This window comes from Somniosus microcephalus, chromosome 26 (genome assembly GCF_052327205.1).
Source record: "Somniosus microcephalus isolate GS21.2 chromosome 26, FLI_Smic_1.0, whole genome shotgun sequence".
Classification (NCBI taxonomy): Eukaryota; Metazoa; Chordata; class Chondrichthyes; order Squaliformes; family Somniosidae; genus Somniosus; species Somniosus microcephalus.
Window position 1 is genome coordinate 35,812,866 of NC_141012.1, and position 24,451 is coordinate 35,837,316.

A 24,451-nucleotide genomic window follows, 5' to 3' on the forward strand; every position below is an offset into this window, starting at 1 on the left:
ACGCCTGTGAAAGATTTCACCAGTTTGTGGCAGGACAAGCAATCAGTGTAGAGACTGACCATAAGCCCTTGATTGCATTGTTCCAAAAGCCACTGTATAGCTGTCCGCTTAGAATACAAAGAATGATGATCAGGCTGCAACGCTATACACTGAATGTTGCATACACACCGGGTAAGCTGATGTATACAGCAGACACGTTGTCCAGAGCTGTTGATCCAAGTGAGCCCGCAAACACCACAATGGATGAAAAAGTGAACGCCTACGTGGACATGATCACAAGTGCACTGCCCATAGCAGATGCAAAAATGGAGCTCATAAAGACTGAAACAGACAAAGATGAAACAATGAGACGACTGAGAAAAAGCATCTTGGATGGATGGCCCAACATGAAGCAAGACTGCTCACCTGACATGGCAGAGTACTGGAACTGCAGGGCGGAACTATCAGTGGTCGAAGACATCATCTACAAAGGAAGTAAAATAGTTATCCCAAAGAGTCTGAGAAAAGAGATGCTAAAAAAGATCCATGGAGGACATCTGGGAATCGAAAAGTGTAAGACAAGAGCACGAGAGGTGATGTACTGGCCACGAATGAACCAAGATGTGACAAATGAGGTGTCAAACTGCACAATATGCCTGAAATATCGAGCAAGCAATCCAGTAGAACCACTAAAGCCACACCCAGCACCAGACAGACCTATTCGTATGTCAAGGGAAGGATTATCTTGTCGTCACAGACTATTACTCCCTGTATCCAGAGGTTTGTAGACTGTACACCACCACTGCAGAAGCTGTGATAAGAAGTATGAAAGCCATATTCTCCAGACATGGCGTGGCAAGCGAGGTCTTCACAGACAATGGACCCCAGTTTAACAATGCAAATTTCCGACACTTTGCCAAAGAGTGGGACTTTGTCCACACAACGTCAAGTCCTCACTATCCACAGTCCAATGGACTAGTGGAAAAATCAGTCCAGACAGTGAAAAGACTGATGTACAAGGCAAAAGACAGTGGAACTGACTTCTACCAAAGCATGCTTGTATACCGCACAACGCCGCTCGAGTGTGGTATGTCACCAGCCCAACTCCTTATGGGACGTCGGCTAAGGTCAAACCTACCCATCCCGGAGAACCTCCTGAAAACAAAAGAGGGGGAGAAAGTGAGGAAGTTCAAAGAGCAACAGAAAGAAAAGCAAAAGTACTACTATGACAGAGGAACACAAAACCTACCTGAACTCCACACTGGTGACCAAGTAAGGTTGAAAGACAAAACAAACACATGGACTCAGAAGGGAACTGTCCTGAGTGAAGTTCAACCAAGATCATACACCATTCAGACAGATGAGGGTGCTGTTCTGAGAAGAAATCGTCGAGATCTTCTCATGGGACCAGCCACAGCAGGTCAAGAGACTGATACTGGTGAACAACCTGCTCACACAGCTGAGAACCAATCATCTGAGGCAACAACTCAGATTCAAGGACAATCAATCAGAAAATCCTCAAGACACGTGAAGCCTCCTGAGAGACTCATTGAGCAAATTTAAGGACTATTGTTAAAGAAGGAAGTAATGTTATCTTATTCTTTCTTCTAGTTCTAGTGTATTGACATATTTCATGTGAACACACAAAGCAAGGGTAAAAAACCTTGATCATGATAATGATAATGTAAGTTCATTAAGTGTTACAGTTAAAATGCAGATTAATACAAAGAAAACATGTTGTTAGTTAAAAGTAAAATACTTTTGTTTTAAGAAAGGGAGATGTAATGATATCAGCAAATAGTGATGTTATTTGCCTGTTCGATTATGATGTCTTAATAGCATGATTGCAGGTATTGATTACTTATGCCTGACCAGCAGAGGTCATGTGACCGAGAGAAGCAAGGCAGAGAGTTTTACTTTCACTTTGATTCTAGCTGCATCACAGTATAGAGTGTTCTGTAAAAAGGCTGTTAAAAAGAGTTGAATAGACTTTAGATTAAAACAACTTTCTCTTTCAAGAAATGAGTCTTTATTGAACCCAAAAAGAAATCAACACATCCCACACGTTGGAAATCAATTGGCCACTTAAGTTAAAATTGCATCAATCTCCCACATCCATTTAGATTCGTGTGGGAAACACGAAATTCGGATAACACGACACCACCCCGCACCCGAGTTAAAATCACCCCCGTTAACTCTGTTTCTCTCTCCACGGATGCTGCCTGGCCTGCTGAGTGCTTCCAGCATTTCCTGTTGTTAGTAAAATTCTTTACACTGCTCTAGTGTCTGACGTGCACTCTCCCCAAATGGTTGCTGGTATTTCACAACAGCCATTCTCACGACCCTGAGAGCAACTGACAAGTAGTGCCATATATGGGGCTGTTTTATGGTGTGGGCCCATTAGCAACAGAATTAATGCGGCCCCAAACTTATTTCACTTTGGATGCTTACAGTAGCAGCGCAGAATGTTTTCATCTCAGCAGCCTGAATCTAGGAACCGGAGGCCTACTGTGTCACTCAATTTCCCAACAGCTTTAAACAAACCAAATACTCATGTTTAACTAAGCACGATGTTGTGCTGGAATAATAACGTGTAATAAAATGTGAGGCAGCAACACTTTATCTAATTGTAATTGCGTCTAATACAGAACATTTAACACAGTAGTCACAGTGAAACGATGCCCTCAGGGCAGAGCGACCATGTGGGAGTCGTCTTGAATACGCACCACATGAGGGCCCAATGCTTTGAGATTTTTTCAGTCAATCATCTCTCACGAAAAATACAAAAAAACATGAATCCAAACGTTTTGACTATTAGATTTCCCAGTTACCCCAAGGGTTCAGCAAGTCTATCCTGTGGGTAGCTGAACTACAAAGACCAAAAGAGTCTCACGATTGATTCTCCAAACTGTGGTGAGTTACTCAATCTCAGCCTGAATGACATTTGGGGTGTTTGAAACCGCCTCAGTTCCCTAAACTGAAGAGGAGAAAAAAAAACAATTGCAATTGGCTTTTGTGGATATCAAATGAGGACAGGATTGGGCTCAATATGATGCTAATTGAATGGTAGAACAGGCCGATGGGCTGATTAGCTTATTCCTGTCCCAATGGGCGCGATCTTGCCAGCCCTGGGGAGGCAGGTTTGGAGGCGGGACTGCAGGAATAGTGGCAGAATCTGGGGGCGGGTACCCATCCCGCCCCCGTGCCATCTTCACAGGAGGTGGGTAGCCGACCCTCGCCGGGTCCCGTCTCCTTGAGGCGGGAAGGGGATTACAGCCACTTAACTGCCTGTTAACAGGTAGTTAAGAGAATTATCCCCATTTTTCCAGCAGAGGCGCGGGCTTCCCGACGTCAGGAAACCCCGCCAGGGTCACCGAGGTGAGCAGTGGGTCTGCGGGGGTCAGAAGGGTGCAAAAGTGTGCTGTGGTGGTGTGTGATGGGTGCAAGTGTGGAGAGGTAAGTGTGTGAGGTGAGTGAAAAGTGATAGAAAATGTTTATTTGTTTCTTCCTGCAGGCTTCAACAGTTGGGGAACCGGAGAGCCCCGCATCTCACCGGCAGAGATGACAGAATGGCTGCTACATTCTCAGACGCAACAGCCATCTAATTTCTGCTCACAAAAGAGGTTTGATGAGTCTTGAATACAAGGACTCACCAAACAACAGAGAATGTCAGTGATTGACAGCTTCACAGAGCTGTCAAACGATGACAATTCATCTGTCAAAATTTTTTGATAGATGAAACGTCATTCGCTGACATTCTCTGTAACCGGCTTCCCCTTAATTGACCTGCTGAGCTCGCAGGGCGGCCTTAACAAGGTCAATCAAGGGAAAATAGCGTGGGTTGGCCACAAGTCAAAGGAGGCGGGACTAAAACCCGACAAGCAGCAGACCCGCCTCCAACACACCCCCATTGACAAAATCGCCCCCAATGTTTCTATGACCTATTCCTCCATGTAAAAAAAATGTAATTAGTTTGTCAACACGGTTGAGGCTCACAAACAAATAATGGGGCATCATGGGGTGACCAGTTTCCACAGACATTTCCATACCCTAGCTACGAGTCAATGCTTTCATGACAAAGAGAAACTGGTGCGAAAGAAAAAAAGTTAACATTTTTTGGAAGGGACGGAAGCATAAGCATCAGTTTATGATGCATTGTTTAAAATGAGAAAAAGTTGCAAGCTTGTGACAAAAATGAAACACTATTTTTGATTTAGTGACCGTCTCAAGTACATAAACAATTTAAAAACCAACTACAGTTCAGACTCCTGTACCAAGCCTACATCAATGCAATGCTGCAACTTTCATTTATAAGTTGGGGAAAGAACGAATTCCAATTTAAACAATGCTGAGTGATTGGTTCAGTTTCTCTGTGTCTGACAGTTCATATTTTTAAATTTGATTGGTGGGATATTCAGAATCAAGTCATCTCTTTTCCCACATATAAAACATTTTTCTGTCCAAATCAGATATATCCATTAAAAGGGTGTAAGATTTGAACATAAACTTCCAACACAATAGGTCATGGACGCAACATATGAATGGTATCACTGCCGGGGCATTAGCCAGACTGAGCCATTTGCAAGTCCTCTGTGGAAAGAAGCACAGAGCAAGTCTAAGAACTTTCCTCAGACTACGCAGAGCCTACATCTGTCCAATCCTAGGGTATGGTCATTCAGCCTAATTCATTACGATTCACAGAAACATAGGAAGAAAAGTAGGCCATTTAGCCCCTCGAGCCTGTTCCGCCATTCAATGAGATCATGGCTGATCTGTGACCTAACTCCACATACCTGCCTTTGTCCCATATCCCTTAATCCTTCATCACAATTGTAATGAAGGATATTAGCTCTGATGAGGTGGAATCTGTATGGGTAGAATTGAGAAATACTAAGGGAAAAAAACGTTAGTGGGAGTGGTTTATAGACCTCCAAACAGTAAGGCGGAGGTTGGGGATGGCATTAAAAGAGAAATTAAAGAAGCGTGCAATAAGGGCACAGCAGTCATCATGGGTGACTTTAATCTACATATAGATTGGGCCAACCAAATGAGTAACAATACTGTGGAGGAGGAATTCCTGGAGTGTTTACGGGATGGTTTCCTGGACCAATATGTCGAGGAACCAACCAGAGATCAGGCCATCTTAGACTGGGTATTATGTAACGAGAAAGGATTAATTAGCAATCTTGTTGTAAGAGGCCCCTTGGGTCGGAGCGATCATAATATGATCGAATTCTTCATTAAGATGGAGAATGAAGTGGTTGACTCAGAGACTAGGGTCCTCAATTTAAATAAAGAAAACTATGATGGTCTGAGGAGCGAGTTGGGTAGGATTGATTGGGGAATGGCACTCAAAGGGTTGACGGTGGATAGGCAATGGCAAACATTCAAAGACCGAATGGATGAACTACAGAATTTGTTCATCCCAGTTTGGCATAAAAATAAAACAAAAAAGATGACCCAACCGTGGCTAACAAGGGAAATTAGGGATAGCATAAGGTCCAAGGAGAGGGCATATAAATTGGCCAGAAAAAGCAATAATCCTGAGGATTGGGAGCAGTTTAGGATTCAACAAAGGAGGACAAAGGGATTAATTAAGAAAGGGAAAATAGAATATGAGAGTAAGCTTGCAGAGAACATAAAAACTGACTGTAAAAGCTTTTTTAGATATGTAAAGAGAAAAAGATTGGTGAAGTCAAGCGTAGGTCCCTTGCAGTCAGAATCGGGGGAATTTATAATGGGGAACAAAGAAATGGCAGACCAACTAAATACATATTTTGGTTCTGTCTTCACAAAGGAGGACACAAATAACCTCCCAGAGATGCCGGGGAACATAGGGTCTGATGAAAGGGTGGAACTGAAAGAAATCAGTATTTGTAGGGAAATGGTGTTAGGAAAATTGATGGGACTGAAGGCCGATAAATCCCCAGGGCCTGATAATCTACATCCCAGGGTACTTAAGGAAGTGGCCCTAGATATAGTAGATGCATTGCTGGTCATCTTCCAGAACTCGATAGACTCTGGAACGGTACCCATGGATTGGCGGGTAGCTAATGTTACCCCACTATTCAAAAAAGGTGGTAGAGAAAAGGCGGGGAATTATAGACTGGTAAGCTTGACATCGGTAGTGGGGAAAATGCTAGAGTCCATTATAAAAGATGTAATAGCAGAGCACTTGGAAAGCAGTGACTGGATCGGACAAAGTCAACATGGATTTACAAAAGGTAAATCATGCTTGACTAATCTACTGGAATTTTTTGAGGATGTAACTGGTAAAATAGATAAGGCAGAACCAGTGGATGTGGTGTATTTGGACTTTCAGAAGGCTTTCGATAAGGTCCCGCATAAGAGATTAGCGTGCAAAATTAAGGCACATGGGATTGGGGGCAAGGTATTGACTTGGATAGAGAACTGGTTGGCGGACAGAAAGCAAAGAGTTGGAATAAATGGGTCGTTTTCCGAGTGGCAGGCAGTGACTAGTGGGGTACCGCAAGGATCGGTCCTAGGACCCCAGCTGTTCACAATATATATTAATGATCTGGACGAGGGAATTGGATGTAATATCTTCAAATTTGCAGACGACACAAAGCTGGGTGGGAGGGTATGCTGTGAGAAGGATGTCGTGAAACTCCAGCACGATTTGGACAGGTTGGGTGATTGGGAAGAAACATGGCAAATGCACTATAATGTGGATAAATGTGAGGTTATCCACTTTGGTGGCAAAAACAGGAAGGCAGATTATTATTTGAATGGTAATAGATTGGGAGAAGGGGAAGTGCAAAGAGACCTGGAATTGCAAAGAGACCTGGGTGTTCTTGTACACCAGTCGCTGAAGGTAAGCATGCAGGTGCAGCAGGCGGTTAAGAAGGCAAATGGTATGTTGGCCTTCGTAGCAAAAGAACAAGGATGTCTTGCTGCAGTTGTACAGGGCCTTGGTGAGACCACACCTTGAGTATTGTGTGCAGTTTTGGTCGCCTTACCTGAGGAAGGACGTTCTTGCCATGGAGGGAGTGCAGCAAAGATTCACCAGGCTGATACCTGGGATGGCAGGAATGACGTATGAGGAGAGATTGTGTCGATTGGGCTTGTACTCACTGGAGTTTAGAAGATTGAGAGGGGATCTCATCGAAACCTATAAAATTCTGTCAGGCCTGGACAGACTAGATGCAGGAAGGATGTTTCTGATGGCCGGGGAGTCCAGAACCAGGGGTCATAGTCTAAGGATAAGGGGTAAGCCATTTAGGACTGAAATGAGGAGGAATTCTTCACCCAGAGAGTGGTGAACCTGTGGAATTCTCTGCCACAGAGGGCGGTGGAGGCCAGTTCATTAAGTATATTCAAGAAAGAGTTGGATATATTTCTTAAAGCTAAAGGGATCAAGGGATATGGGGAGAAGGCAGGGACCGGGTACTGAATTTGGGTGATCAGCCATGATCTCATTGAATGGCGGAGCAGGCTCAAAGGGCTGAATGGCCTACTCCTGCTCCTATCTTCTCTGTTTCTATGGTTGACAAAAATCTATCAATCTCAGATGTAAAATTGACAATTGACCTAGCATCAATTGCCATTTGCGAAAGAAAGTTCCAAACTTCTACCACCCTTTGCGTGTAGAAGTATTTCCGAACATCATTCTTGAAAGGCCTGGCACTAATTTTTAGGCGACCTACCCCAATCCTAATAGATTCAGCCACAAATCAAGAGGCCACAAAGAATCTAAAACTGAGCAACAAGGGCAGCATATCACCTCCCATGATCTCTGTACAGTATCTGTGGACTCCAAACAATGGGAAAAATGCTTCCGAGACTCTTGCAGAGATACCTGCACAAGACTAGTCCTCCTCCATCACAGTCAATGCTGATAGAGAAAAGATGGAGCCCACCTCTGTACAATTTCAACATTGCAACTGTTGGCTGGCAGTAGAGAGCAGAGTTTGGCAACATTCAATCACAGAGAACACTCAGCCAATAAGGATCAACTGAGCAAAATCCACACACCTGTCTTAACAAACTGTAGCAAGTACCAGAATATTCCATACAAAAAAGAATGTGAAAAGGATAAAAAATAAAACCCTGGCTGTACTTGGCAAACTCACGGAGTTGGGGGTAATATATTAGCATGGATAGAGAATTGGCTAACTAACAGAAAGCAGAGAGTCAGGATAAATGGGTCATTTTCTGGTTGGCAAACGGTAACTAGTGGGGTTCCACAAGGATTGGTACTGGGGCCCCAACTATTTACAATCTACATTAATGACTTGGATGAAGGGATCAAGTGTAATGCAGCCAAGTTTGCGGATGATACAAAGGTAGGTGGGAAAGCAAGTTGTGCAGAGGACTCAAAGAATCTGCAAAGGGATATTGACAGGCTAAGTGAGTGGGCAAACATTTGGCAGATGGAATATAATGTGGGAAAGTGCGAGGTTATCCACTTTGGCAGGAAAAATAAAAAAGCAAACTGTTATTTAAATGGAGAGAGATTACAAAATGCTACAGTTCAGAGGGACCTGGGGGTCCTTGTGCATGAAACACAAAAAGTTAGCAATCAAGTAGGCAAATGGAATGTTGGCCTTTATTTCAAGGGGGTTGGAGTATAAAAGCAGGGAAGTCCTGCTGCAACTGTACAAGGTATTGGTGAGACCACACCTTGAGTACTGCGTACAACTTTGGTCTCCTTATTTAAGGAAGGATATACTTGCTTTGGAGACAGTTCAGACACGATTCACTAGGTTAATTCCAGAGATGAGGGGTTTGACGTATGAGGAAATGTTGGGCCTATACTCATTGGAATTTAGAAGAATGAGAGGTGATCTTATCGAAACATATAAGATACTGAGGGGGCTCAACAGGGTAGATGCAGAGAGGATGTTTCCCCTCCTGGGGAAATCTAGAACTCGGGGGCACAGTCTCAGAATAAAGGGTCACCCTTTTAGAACTGAGATGAGGAGGAATTTCTTCTCTCAGAGGGTCGTAAATTTGTGGAATTCCCTGCCCCAGAGAGCTGCGGAGGCTGGGTCATTAAATACATTTAAAGTGGAGATAGACAAATTTTTGCAAGGTAAGGGAGTGAAGGGTTATGGGGAGCGAGCTGGGAAGTGGCTTTGAGCCCAAGGTCAGCCATGATCTTATTGAATGGCAGAGCAGGCTCGAGGGGCCAAGTGGCCCAATCCTGCTCCTATTTCTTATGCTCTTATGTGTTCTTATGTTCTTTTAAAACCGACTCCTCAGATAAGCTGTCTGATCATTATCAGTTTGAAATTCTTGGGAAAATTCGTTTTAATTTCCAAGAAATAGTTTCGATGAATTTGGCTCCTGGAGTGCGAAGAAACACAAGGAAAACAAACACTGCATTATTTACAAGTTATTGATGAAGAGTTATCTTACTTCTTGGAATTACAATCTTACTATTTTGTCTACTTGGTGAGTGAAAGAATGAAAAACTTGCATTTATATAGCGCCGCTCACAACCTCAGGACATCCCAGAGTGCTTTACAGCCAATGAAGTACTTTTCAAGTGTCGTCACTGTTGTAATGTAGAAAATACGGCAGCCAATTTGCACACAGCAAGCTCCCACAAACAATAATATGATAACGATCGGTAATCTGTTTCAGTGCTGTTGGTTGAGGGATAAATATTGGCCAGGACACCGGTGAGAACTCCCCAGCTCTTCTTCAAGATAGTGCCATGGGATCTTGTACAACCACCTGAGCTGGGGCCTTGGTTCAAAAGATGACACCTCTGACAGTGCAGCACTTTCTCAGTACTGCCCTGGAGTGTCAGCCTAGATCACAGAATCACAGAAACCCCACAGTGCAGATAGAGGCCATTTCGGCCCATCGAGCCTGCACCGACACATATCCTACCCGATCCCCGTAACCCCTACACCAACATATATCCCACCCTATCCCTGTAACCCCACGTATTTAATCCCCCTAACACTAAGGGTCAATTTATCATAGCCAATCAACCTAACCCGCACATCTTTGGACTGTGGGAGGAAACCGGAGCACCCGGAGGAAACCCACGCAAACACGGGGAGAATGTGCAAACTCCACACAGACAGTCACCCGAGGCCGGGTCCGAACCCGGGTCCCTGGCGCTGTGAGGCAACAGTGCTAATGCGCTCAAGTCTCTGGAGTGGGACTTGAACCTGCAATCTTCGGACTCAGAGGCGAGAGCGCCATCACTGAGCCACGTCTGACAGACATGATAAATGATGTCCCACTGCTGTAAAATAGCCTACTGATACTTGCATGAAGGATGTGGCAATGTACTGAAGGCTGCCATTGCACCCCAATGTGAGTCAGTACTTTCAGCAGATCAAGCAATAGCTGGAGCAGGGAGGGTGGGGAACACAACAAAGGTACGCTAACCTCACCCAGCATCATCACCTTTATTCCGTATTTTAACAAGTGGCTGTGAGAAAGCACTAAACACATTTACAAACTTAATCACTGGAGTTGGCACGGACATTAGTGGAGTTGCTCTTATTCACAGTAGCTCGGAAAAGACAGCTGGCTCCTTGTTCTCTGGAAAGTCAGGTGAAAACTAGGATTGACAAGCACACAGCGTTCAAAGAATCAACCTCAGCCTAGAAACGGCAATAAAAGCTGCTTTATTCAATACATCATTTTAAAATTTGAAAAGCACTAACTAATATTAATCCAAGGTAAACATGTCTTCCTCCTTTAACTGAGATACAATAGACAACAATGGCTGTGAGCAAGAATAAAGCTTCAACATTACATCAGTCAGCCAACCCCCCAGGGAAGATTGCAGCCTTTATCATCTTTTAGTTATTTCAGTGCTTTCCCGTTTGACTTCTTTGGAGGTTACATCTCCATTGCCACCACTATTGTAGCTACTTATTGCATTATCTGCAGTGCATACCTTCTACATGAAAGAATGCAATAGGCAAGCACAATGTACAATGAAGATGATGCTGAACAAGGTTGTTTTATTCCCCGCTCTTGATTTATGCTGTCTTCTGAATGTGCTGACTCATGCTGGAGTACTGTGGCTACCCTCAAAAGATGGCCAGATTGTTCATCCTTCATACATGTGCCATTAGGCTATTTGACTGCGTGAGGCATCACATCTGAACCCAATCCTGACCTCACTAGATGCTCACAAATTACACTTTCCAGCACAGATCAATGGATGCCATCAGGGCAGAAACTCTATCTCATGTTACTCCTCCTCAGCCCGAGTGTTTGGAAGTTAATTGCCCCACTTCTGCTGCCATCCCAGATGAACACTGGAGGTTTTAAATGGAGAATAACATTCTATATTATCAAGCTGTGATACGCCTGCTTACATTACATGGAGTTCAATGTATTCATTTACCTCCCAAGTTAACTGATTGTAGCTCTTCAAACACAACTCTTTGACAACTTTCAGGGTGAAGAAACAGAACACAAATAAAATGGACATGGAAGTTGAATTTTACAAGTTCAGAGGATTTAACAGTGTTGAGATTTAAAAAAATTAAGGGCAACTGCAGAATTAGTAAATCCTTTCATATATTATAGTCCCTTAGCTCTTAATATACTTTCACACATTTTTATAACTCAAGTTAGGTTACTTCCATTTCACTCTTTTGCACATTATTTTTGGACGGTGAGTTGGGATCAGAGCCAGCTCTAAGGAGGGACAATTTCAGGTCAGTTTCAGATTTTAATTGGAAAAAATATCACCCCACCAGCCTCCACATTCAACGGATCATCCTCCGCCATTTCCGCCACCTCCAACGTGATCCCACCACCAAACGCATCTTCCCCTCCCCTCCCCTTTCAGCATTCCTTAAGGACCGCTCCCTCCGAGACACCCTAGTCCACTCCTCTATCACCCCCAGCACCCCTTCCCCTGGCACCTTCCCGTGCAAGTGCAGGAGATGCAACAGCTGCCCACTGTCCAGGGCCCCAAACACCCCTTCCATGTGAAACAGCGATTTACTTTTACTTCTTGCAATCTAGTATACTGTATTCGCTGCTCACGATGTGGTCTCCTCTACACTGGGGAGACCAAATGCAGATTGGGTGACCGCTTTGCGGAACACCTCCGTTCAGTCCGTAAGGGTGACCCCGAGCTTCCGGTCGCCTGTCATTTCAATTCACCACTCCATTCCCACTCAGACCTCACCGTCCTTGGCCTCTTGCATTGTTCCACAGAAGCTCAGCGTAAGCTCGAGGAACAGCACCTCATCTTTTGATTAGACACTTCACAGCCTTCCGGACTCAATATCGAGTTCAACAATTTCAGATTATAACCTCGGCCCCCATCATATTTTTATATATTTTTTATCCACACTTTTGGTTTGTGCCTTTTCTTTTTTTCTCTCCCACATGGCAGCTGTCTTTCACTCTGCCAGCGCATTTCACACTTCGTCTAGAGCCATCCTTTGTTTCTTTACCTGTCCTATTACCATCTCGTCTCACCTTGAATATCTCTTAATGTCTCTTCACCTCTCTCAGACCTTCCCTTTTGTTCTTTCATCCCCTCCCCCATTTCCCATCCCCCAAACTTGCTTCTTAATCTGTTTCATTTCCTGCTTTTTTCTCAGTCCTGACGAAGGGTCTTTGACCTGAAACATTGACTCTGTTTCTCTCTCCACGGATGTTGCCTGGCCTGCTGAGTTTTTCCAGCGTTTTCTGTTGTTATTTTGGAAAAAATATGAAGTTGGTTCAGGTTGGATTCAGATGCCTAATTATGTCCCTTAAATGGAAAAGGGGAAAATGCCTGGCATGCTTGTATAGTTTGGCAGTTTGTGCTCCTTTGTACACAAGTTCCTTCAAGATGGGCATCAGCTGTTCAAATAGAACAATACCTTCAAAAGTTACGGGCTCTTCCGCTCTCCAGGGTGTATGTTTTGAGTGTGCATCCCGTTCCTTCTGACCGACTGAAGGTCACAGGGTAGACACAGGGAAGATGTACCAGCTACACCTGGCTGTCTGGTGGAAATGGCAATGTGACTCAGTTGCACTTGCAGTCTGTCCTTATTCAAGAAGCAGCTTGTGCAACAAGGTCAAAATTTGGTGTTCCAATTTATACAGAAACCACCTTTACAAAAGACGTAATCTCACAGCCCATTTCCGTTATCTGCTGCGCTATATTCACTGTGATTGAAGGAAAAATCTCAGAAGAGTCTACCAAAACTGTGGCAAAAAGGGATAAAAATAAAAACAAGGTTCTGCAAAACCTGATAACCAGATTGACTCTCGAAATTATGCACTGGTGCAATTTCGCTGTTTAAACAGTTGGGCCTAGAAATGGACTATAGCCCAGTTTGGGGCGCCAGCCTCGCCAGGGCACTAAAAGTAGCGCCCCGGAAGCAGTCGCGGCTGCCCGCCCGCCGGAAATTCAGTTTGAGCGCCCCAAAGGGAAGCGCGGCGCTACGGGAGGCGCCCCGCATCCCTCTTGGGGTGCTCAAACTAAATATTGCTGCGCAACGTGCCGCAGCGCCACACACTGCGGCACGTCGTGCTGCGGTACTGCAGGCCTTCCTCCCCTTCTTAAAGGGAAGGGGCCTTGTGCAGCGCGATCTGGGGCCCAGCTGGGCCCCCGAGGATCGCGAGTGCCGGCAAAAGAGCCCGGCACCGAGGAGAAGTGCCGGGCTCTTGGAATGCAGTCGGCACTCCGCGGGGGGGGGGGGTGGTCAGGAGGCCGGGGATGGCAGCGCGGAGAGGTGCTGGCAGGCAGCCAGCAACAAAAATGGTCGCCCCTCACCTCTCCTTTAATTAGCGCCTCGACCCCCGCAGGTAGGCCCCCCTGAACCGGTCGCCCATAGCGTCTGGTGTAAAATCAGGGGGCACATCTAAATATCGCGATCGGGGCGTCAGCGGGACGCTGCGCACAGCGATGACGTCATTGGTGGCGGCGCAGCGCTAACTGCTAGCGCCACCATTAGCGTCCCGCTAAATTTAGTGGGAGGTGTAGCCAGTGGCTTCTGACCCACTTAGCGCCCTCAAGGTGCTAACGGGTGGCGCAGCCCACTGAATTTCTAGGCCTTGGGGTTTACAAATCCTCCTTATATGCCAGCTGAGAGCTTGGATTAAATCCACATGGTACATGCTCGCTTCATCTTCCTCAATGTCAGGCACCTGTAGACTTTGGGCTGGATTTTCAGTGTGTCGTGAGGCGGGCTTTTAGGCATGCGGGGGGCAAAAATCCCAAATTCGGGGGTCCCGACACCATCCCGCCCAAAACCCGCCTCCGTGTAAGTTTCAAAGGAGGCGGGTACCCGCCCCGCACTGGGAACCGCTGACCCAAAGCGGGAAGGGATTAGTGCCAACTAATTGCCTGTTAATAGGTAGTTAACAGGCAGTTTTTAGCTTAATCCCTATTTTGAGGGGTGTCGTGTGGGATTCCTGACGGCTCCAAACCACGCCAGATTAGAGCAGGCGGGCCGTTGGTTTGAAGGACTTGGAGGGGTCGAAATGTCTGTGTTCGGGTGAGTGATGGGTGCATGAGTGCAAAGGCAAGTGTGTTTGGTGTGTCTAAAGTGTGTAAAGAAGTTTAAATTACCTGTACTTACCTTTAAAGCCTTCCTTCCTCTAGGCTTCGTGAGTCCATCATTCAGCCGGCACTGAAAGCAGAATGGCTGCGAGCTGTCAAAAGTGACAGCCTTCAGCTTTCAGTGCCGCCGTGATTTCTAACTGAGTCTGCATAGAAGGACTCAGGTTAGAAGTAAGACTGTCAGTGTTTGACAGCTTCAAACAGCTGTGAAACACTGATATTTCATCTGTCAGCACGTCTTGACAGATGAAATTTCAATCTGTGACGTCACCTGTTGCCGGGTGGCCCTTAATTGGCCTGCTGAGCCCGCTGGGCGGGCTCAACAAGGTCAATCAAGGGAAAATCGCGTGGATTGGCCACATCTCGATGGAGGCCGAACGAAAACCCGAAAGTTGTAGTCCCGCCTCCTTCCTGACTGCTGAATGAAAATCCAGCCCTTTGTTTCACAGAATCTCCTTCAACGAGATGTTTCCCTCTTTGACAACCCCAAAGTCATTGAGGGCTGAACTGTGAACCATCACAGACACAAGACACTTTAGATTCTGCAACTGACACACTACTAAACACGATGGAATACAAATCCATCCGGACGACTCGTGACTTTGCCGCAATAAAGCAGCATCCAACAGGGATGAAAATTGGCTCAAATGCAACCAAAGCTGTCAGCTTTTACGCAATTCTTGATTTTAATGGATATACACACACTGGAATTATCCTTGGTTCTACTGTTTGCTAACTTAAGTGTTCTCTCCCCCTCAAATATTTTTCGCCACCCCTTCAAATATTATTCACCAGTTTTCCCGTCACTCACCCCAGTTTTCTCCACAATGCACCTTGCAGTGATCATCCTCCGCCAGCTGAAAGGGGTGGTAAAGATCACCGACTTCCCCACCCCCACCTCCATTAGGGGCGTCGCTGGTGCTCAGGGGTGATTGAAGGGGAAGCATGCTCGTTCATTTAGTTTCCCCCCACCCCTGTGACAATCGGAGAGCTTTGGATATTCAGCAGCCCAGACCAGGTCTGAACACATTTAAGCAGTAAGTGATGACAGACGAGCCTTCATCAGATCACCTTGAATTTTAAAATCAATCACTAGTACAGCTTGAAAATTGATCTGGTCACAGTGAAAAATATTCTTATTTTGAATCTGTTTGGTACTCTGAAAAATATTGGATATTGAATTTAAAAGCATAACATTGGTGTGTAAATTAGTGAAGAGATACACACAAATAATGGGATCTTATTTGTGTTAACCACTTTGAGATGTTCAGACATGAAGAATTACTTTTGAAACACAAATATAAAAAAATAGCTTTACAAGTTATCAGCTTTGGCTCCGTGGTAGCACTCACGGCTCTGAATCAGAAAGTCTACAGCGGTACCAAAACATGCTGTTTACCCACTTTTGGCTCAGTCACTCTCATCAAGAATTGGCTCTGTACAGGTGCTTTGTCTACTCACAACTCCTCAGCACTGTATGGTGTACAATCCTCAAAGGGTGTTAGCCGTACTCTCACCTCACTTCAAGTCCCACTCCAGCAACTCCAGTGCAGTGCTGAGGGAGTGCTGCGCTGCCGGAGGTGCCGTCTTTCGGATGAGACGATAAACCCAGGTCCTCTCAGGTAGACACAAATGATCGCAGGGGAAGAGCAGGGGAGTCATGGCCATTATTTATCCCTCAACTAACAACACAAAAGCTGATTATCTGGTCATTAGTTCATTGATGTTTGTGAGATCTAAATGTGCACATAATGGCTGCCATTATGCACACATTATAACAGTGACTACACTTCAAAAGTAATTAATTGGCTGTAAGGTGTTTTGGGATGTTCTGAGGTCATGAAAGGAGCTGTATCAATGCAAACCCTTTCTTTCTGATATGACAGGCATCCTGTGCCACTCACATCCCATCAACAACAACGGGGATGAATGGCCAGTTCGGGTTTGTTTTTGGTGGTGTTGATTGGAAGAGGAGGTTGGCCAAGAAACCTTTAATAATGCAATAAATTGTTTAACCTTCACCTGAATTGCCCGAACAGTCAGCTGGGACCTACATTCCATGTCTCATTTGAAGGACACCCACTCCCAACAATGCCTCAGAAACAACAGCACCACCTACTGAGCCAGGTTTACACACAAGCTGTTCTCACACATCTCAAAGGTCCACTTATTGAACTTAAGTCGAGGTCCTGAGAGAGATCACATGCCAGTCTTCTGTACCTGGTCTCAAGAGATGGAAGAAGGATATAGCAGAACAACTAACTTGCATTTATATAGTGCCTTTAACGGAGTGAAACATCCCAAGGTGCTTCACAGGAGTGTAATCAGAAAAAAATGGAGACAAAAAAATGTTTCCCCCCCCCAAAGAGTTGTGCATTTTATTTCTGATTCAACCATCCAAGTTCATGAATTATTCAAGGGTATTCGACTTGCACTGATCTCAGTTTAACATGTTATTACTGGGTTTGTCAATATAATCAAAAGACATGTCTTATCACAGGTGGGGAAGCACTATTACATGGATAACAGTGCTCCAATACGATGTCCTATTGTTTCTATTGAAATGAGTGCTGCACTTACAGTCCTTTACAGTTCTGTCTCCAACATTCCCCAGCAAGTTGGAAACAGATTACCATCAAATGAGTACATTTTTGAACAACAACCTTTTTTTTGTAGATTAAACAATAAAGAAACCATTGGACGCTGTTAGAGCTTTCCATTTCCTCAAGAACATTTGTAGAACCTCTCTCCCTCTGCACCGCACCCCCTCCCCCCCCAAAAGCAGTCGATGGTGCCAAGTTAATTAGCCCTGCAGATTCAGTCTGCACCACATATCCAGTTCAACAGTGACTGCAATGGTAAATTAACCACAATTTCTAATGGCCAATATATTCAAAATCATTTTTTTTTTACCTATCCTGACCACACATTTAGTGAGTTCAGCGTCATTGTGCAGCTGTTTCAGCTCATCTGTTCAACACATGACACCAGCTTCAGGCTGCTAACATCTGTAATGGAGCAGATATACTGTCATTGCATTAGACGCATGGTCGCATCCGTTAGTACTGCAATTAATGTAGTGTGTTTGACATCTTCTCAATAAAAGGCTGTGGGATGTTGATCTTGTAGCTGTCTTTGACGACTAGAATTGATAAATATATTCAAGTTTAAGTCCACCTAACACACCTATGTATTCGAGCATCACTCCACTTCCACATCACTACAAATATTAACACACAACTACCTACGAACGGAAGTGAGCTGCATGCATAGGACCCTTCTCAAGAGTGCATAATGTGGAGCAGGCAGTTCAACTCAGGTCTTCCATTCCCAGAACATTTTTGAGATTGCACCTGCAATATTATGTCCCTGGAGAAGGACTTCTTCCAACAATTAAAAGCAGCTAGTTCTTCACACTTCAGGAAAATAACCAAAGGCCATATTTCCCACCAATTCCAGCTGCCATGGCTGTACACATCTCTGGCTTTCAATCCTTCAACTCTGCATTCAGGACTTGAATTCTGCGACTGCACCTATACTTTTGAAACGTGTGGGAAACCCTTTTAATTTCTGATAAGTCAAAAAAACTTTGCTGGCAAGCCTATTATGTGGCACTTTATCAAACGCCTTTTGGAAGTCCATGTGCACCTCATCAACCGCATTGCCCTCATCAATCCTCTCCGTTACCTCATCAAAAAACTCAATCAAGTTAGTTAAACACAATTTGCCTTTAACAAATCCATGCTGGCTTTCCTTAATTAATCCACACTTGTCCAAGTGACTGTTAATTTTGTCCCGGATTATTGTTTCTAAAAGCTTCCCCACCACCGAGGTTAAACTGACTGGCCTGTAGTTGCTGGGTTTATCCATGCACGCTTTTTTGAACAAGGGCCTAACATTTGCAATTCTCCAGTCCTCTGGCACTACCCCCGTATCTAAGGAGGATTGGAAGATTATGGCCAGTACCTCCGCAATTTCCACCTTTACTTCCCTCAATATCCTAGGATGCATCCCATCCGCCCTGGTGACTTATCTACTTTAAGTACAGCCAGCCTTTCTAGTACCTCCTCTATCAATTTTTAGCCCATCCAATATCCCCAGTACCTCCTCTTTCACTATGACTTTGGCAGCATCTTCTTCCTTGGTGAAGACAGATGCAAAGTACTCAATACCTCAACCAAACTCTCTGCCTCCATGTGTAGGTCTCCTTTTTGGTCCCTAATTGGCCCCAACCCTCCTCTTACTACCCGTTTACTATTTATATGCCTATAGAAGACTTTTGAATTCCCTTTTATGTTAGCTGCTAATCTATTCGCACACTGTCTCTTTGCTCCTCTTATTTCCTTTTTCACTTCCTCTTCGAACGTTCTATATTCAGCCTGGTTCTCACTTGTATTCTTAACCTGACATCTGTCATACGCCCCCTTTTACTGCTTCATCTTACTCTCTATCTCTTTTGTCATCATTTTCGTTAGTTCATCAGCTTTAAGTGAGCCACTTCACAAGCACTCACTAAGATCAGTCACCTGGATAAAAGTACAAGAAACCAACTTGTGCTTTGAAGATTTTTTAAAAACATAATATGAAACAAGATTATACCATGTGTGGGTAAGCTGACTGGGCCTGACTTCACATCCAATGCATGGATAAGAGCACTGACTGAGGGAAGTGTTTTGAGATGAATGGTCAAACACTATATCATCACTCTAATCAGTGCCTGGCTGAGGCAGAGCTAAGGTATCCAGCTCCATTATTTTAAAAATCCTTTAATACTTAAAATATACTTCAGTTTTTAATTTCAAGATAACTCATTAAAATTATTAGCTTCTGGGATGATGAAATCTAGAGTCATGCCTTTGAAATAAGCAACTTCTCTGATAAACAGCTACAGACCAAGCCACTTTAGCTTCAATATTTTGTAAAGTAAACATATTGTAAGATCTCTGTTGGGGGAACAACGCTAAAAGTTGAAATGCAAAGCAAAAAATTTCAACTACAGTACTGCGTACAGTTCTGGTCTCCTTATTTGAGGAAGGATATACTTGCATTGGAGGCAGTTCAGAGAAGGTTCACGAGGTTGATTCCTGAGATGAAGGGGTTGTCTTATGAAGAAAGGTTGAGCAGGTTGAGTCTATACTCATTGGAGTTTAGAAGAATGAGGTGTGATCTTATTGAAACAGGTAAGATTCTGAGGGGGCTTGACATGGTAGATTCAGGGAGGATGTTTCCCCTCGTGGGGGAATCTAGAACTAGGGGGCATAGTTTCAGAGTAAGGGGTCGCCCATTTAAAACGGAAATGAGGATGAATTTCTTCTCTCAGAGGGTCGTGAATCTGTGAAATTCTCTACCCCAGAGAGCTGTGGAGGCGGGGTCATTGAATATATTTAAGGTGGAGATAGACAGATTTTTGAACGATAAGGGAGTCAAGGGTTATGGGGAGCGGGCAGAAAAGTGGAGTTGAGACCAAAATCAGCTCAGCCACGATCCTATTGAATGGCAGTTCAGGTTCGAGGGGCCGAATGGCCTCCTCCTGCTCCTATTTCTCATGTTCTTATGTTTTTATAACTCCAACTGTCACAGTGACCTCTCAGTTCCTAACACTGCAACAATTCAACTTATTTTATTCATCACATTTCAAATTCCTCCTTTTATCCAATTCGAAACTCTAGAGTAAGAAGATGCCAGAGATGCAGCAATTTACAATGCTGCTGCAGACAATTCTCGTCCTGGTCCTTGGGTCCTGTTTCAAATCCATGGTGAAAATACTTATCTAGCAATTACACATTTAACACGGCACAAAACAATTTCAATGAAAGTGACCGACTCAGCAACTCCTGATCGCAAAAACACTCTGCTTCCGTTAATCAAGTTCAATATATGAACCTACACCTTTATATAAAGCTGTCAGACCTCTGATTTCTAAATGAACCCACCAGGGAATGGTTTCTAAAATCGCATTGTTTTGGTGCCCTTGATGGGTACTTTTTCATCTGAGCTTTTAAGCTATTTCTTCTGCCCCATTGCTTGTGTGCGCACTTCAATTGTTGTTTGCGACTCCGCAGAATATCCAAATTTTAAGGCATATATCACACTGCAAGTTTTAATTCCGTAGGACCATTTTAAAGCAACATTTTGCTTCAGCAATTTTTTCCACAAGAGATATTTTCAAAGCCTTTTACATTGAAGCCGAATTATTTCGAAAACAAAGCTGATGAAACTTCCTGAGGCTCTTCAACCTGCTTAAAGGTCACACGGAAAGGCTTCAATATCCTGCAACAGCTGAAAATGTGGCTGTTCAAATTCGGCAGTCACTATCAAATTAACTGTAAGAATAATTAATCAAGCATGAAGCGGCTTCATTAGACAAGAATGACATTACTCAGGGTCCTTACAGAAAGTACAATACTGCAATTTTAGAAAGCGCAATTCAAACTCTCAGCCTGCAAGTCACCTTGAGATCAGGGTTTGGGGCGTGTGAAGCCCTGGATAAACACAGCATCATCTATTCAAATACCTGAGTGGTGCCATCTGGAGCACCGATGACGAACACTACACAGTACTGAGATACTGGTTGTCTCTCACTATCTGCTGGGTTCCTGTATTTGCACAGTCTATTGTCGGTAAGCATTGAGTTATGGTCAGAAAGCTTTGCCCAGCATAGAAACGGAACTGGAACACCAAGCACTGAATTTCTTCAATCACCTCCTAGCTCAAGTGTACTACAGAATGAGAAGGTCTGATCACAAATACTAAATCTATACTATTCTAGAATATCAACCAACCTATTTTGTTGTGATTAATTTGACATACTTGCAATGATTATGTCACATGATGTTCCAGTTCAGACATGTCCCAATAACTGCTTCCATGCTTACACTTCCCATAAGCAGACTGGGTCCCTTATGACACAAATCATGCACCATTATGTTGTGGTGTCTAAAGGTTAGCTCTAACTATTTAACCATTAACTCCTAACCATGGTAAACTACATATGAAGAGTGCATGGAGTGACTACAACTTTCTCATGGCACCCAAGGCCAGACCAACGTGTACAGGCTAAACTACTGGGTCAAATTTATTTACAGGTAAAATAATATGCAGAAGCAAAGAGGGAGATGGAGAAGGGGATGGAGAGAGAGAGAGGAAGACACAAAGACAGATGCACACAAGAGTACAACAACCAAACAATGTCAATAATTTCCACCCGGGTTCCCAATTGTATGGCATGAATTTGGCGGAAGATCGGCAGAAACTCCAGAGAACACTGTTTAAGTTGTTTCCCCAGGGCTTCTCTATTTCATCTGATCTGAAGAATCTCTGGGAAACTTCCACCTCTTATGCAATACAAGCCGATTTTAACAATCAGACAAGTCCCGGTGGTGAACCTTTGGAATTCTCTACCCCAGAGGGCTGTGGATGTTCAGTCGTTGAGTATATTCAAGACAGAGATCGATAGATTTTTGAATATTAAGGGAAACAAGGGATATGGGGATAGTGTAGGAAGGTGGAGTTGAGGTAGAAGATCAGCCATGATCTTATTGAATGGCGGAACAGACTCGAGGGGCAGAATGGCCTACTCCTGCTCTTATTTCTTATGTTCTTGTGTAAAATCCTTACAGTTCATTCCAGGTGGTTCCTGAACATACAGTCCTTGGTGGAAGCTTACTGGGAAGTAACTCCTCGGGTACAGTGTTGAATGTGTGAATAAGGAATGGAAGACTCAAATTCTGTGGGTTGTAAGGCATCATTTGTTTGAAAAAACAACTTCTCAATAGCCTTTTAGGAAAATAAACATGTACACGGACAATGAACTGAGGATTCTGAACAGTATAATAATCAGTTTGTTTTTTGATATTAAACAGCAGTTGGAAAATACAAGCCCGTCTATGTGGTTGAAATGGAACGTGTACAAAATGCCCCAGGTCCTTCAAAGAATAATTAATTTGATTAACTTAGCATCAAAAGTTGACTGAAGCATTGACCCAGACACACTACTGGCAGTAGTCCTGAAGATAATTCAAGGAAACACTTGGGCTGCAATATTACCTGCCGAGATGAGTTGGGAGCGGGACTGTTGGTTTCCGGGTTCTAGTCCCGCCCCCAGTGTAGTCTGATGAGCAGATTCTATTTTCCCCTGATTGGCCTTGTTAAACCTGTCCTGCGGGCTTGCCGGCCAATTAAGGGAAAGCCAGTGTCAGATGACGTCAGTGCATGACGCTTCATCTGCCGGTTTTGTTAAAGTGACAGGCCCCATAATTTTTTGACAGATGAATTGTCAGTGTTTGACAGCATTGAGGTGCTGTCTAGCACTGACAATCACTGTCCAAAGGTGAGCCCTTGCACCCAGGCTCACCAATGATTCCCTCCTTAGGAGAAAACAGATGGCAGCTGCATGTGAGATTGCAGAAGCCATCTGTCAATTCTCCCGATCAGATAAGACTTCACAGAAACATCAAATCTTGTCACCTGCAGATACATATAAACAGAATAAAACTATTTCTCACTACATTCTCTCACCTGTCATACTTACCTGTGCACCATTGCACCCATCACACTACCTCTGCAGCTGTCATTTGCACACTTACACTGCAGCAGACCCACAGCTCGTCTCGTTGACCCTGGCGGGGTTTCCCGCCGTCGGGAAGCCTGCATCAGCAGGCGGAAAATAGGGAAAAGCCTCTTAACTGCCTGTTAACTGGCAGTTAATTGGCTCTAATCCCCTTTCTGCCGCTAAGAGATGGGGACCCGCCTCCCGGGAAGATGGTTTTGAAGCGGGTTGGGACCCGCTCCCAATTTTTCCCATTTTCCCAGCAGTCCCGCCTCCAAACTCGCCTCCTCAGGGCTGGTAAAATCCAGCCCCTGGACTCCATTTTGAGAGCATCAACATTTTTTGATGTGGAATATATGTACCATAGATCAGGGGTTCTCAACCAAAGGTCCACGGCCCGCTAGACGTCCACAAGACGGTTTCAGGTGGTCCGCCATAAATGACCTCCGGGGTTTAATAAAAATACACCGTCACATAAAGGTGGGATCGAACAGAGCAAAATGGCAGCTCCGACCTGACACAGACCTCGGTTTCCCCCCCTCCCCCCCCGCCAAACATCTTTGCGGTGATGGCATCAGCTGTGGCTGAGCCCAGGCCCCCGCTCGTTGAGAAGGGAGAGACACACCAGTCACTGAGCCCAGGCCCCCGCTCATTGAGAAGGGAGAGACACGCCGGTCGCTGAGCGCAGATCCCCCGGCTCGAGCTCTCCATCCTCCGCTTTCCTCTCGGCAGGTCCCGCTGTATATACGGGAGGAACATTTGAAGTACAACCGGCGGAGCACCCACGGAACCACCCACGTGTCCAGGCGATTCGACAAAAGCGACCAAAAGCATCCGACTGCACCCTTAACTTATTCTGCCCAATATCGGGAATTCACGGTTAGCAGAGAGATTTTAGCACGTGTGTTGACTCGCACTGTAGTATCATTCCAAGGGTGCTGGCTGCCCTTTGGTGCCTAACCTCATTCATTCTCCAACTGCGAGTCTATTCCTTGAGCGTGAGCCGTCTTGCTCCACCAAGGAGGGCATCACAGGCAGACCTGATTGTTCACACCAAAGGTTGGCCTCCAGCTGGGATTTGAACCTTCCTGGATTCTCCTGGAGTTGCCAGGAACAAAACATTAATCTGGACACTGCTGCGAGCAATTTGGGAGCAAAATCATTTGGGCCTTAAAAAAAAAAACTGTTTTAAAAAAAAAATTTCCTTGCACACTTTTATTTGTTAGTTATGAAAGTATTGGAGATGGGGGGGGGGCGGAAGAGGGGTGAAAGGATGTTCGACTGACAGTCAAGCAGAGAAGCGGGAGTAGCTGATGTGCCGGGAACAGTCGGTGAGGCGGTCGGGCGTTGTGGGGGACGGAGGGAGACTGGGGGGGTCAGGTGACTGGGGCTCATGTGGAGGGACAGAGTGG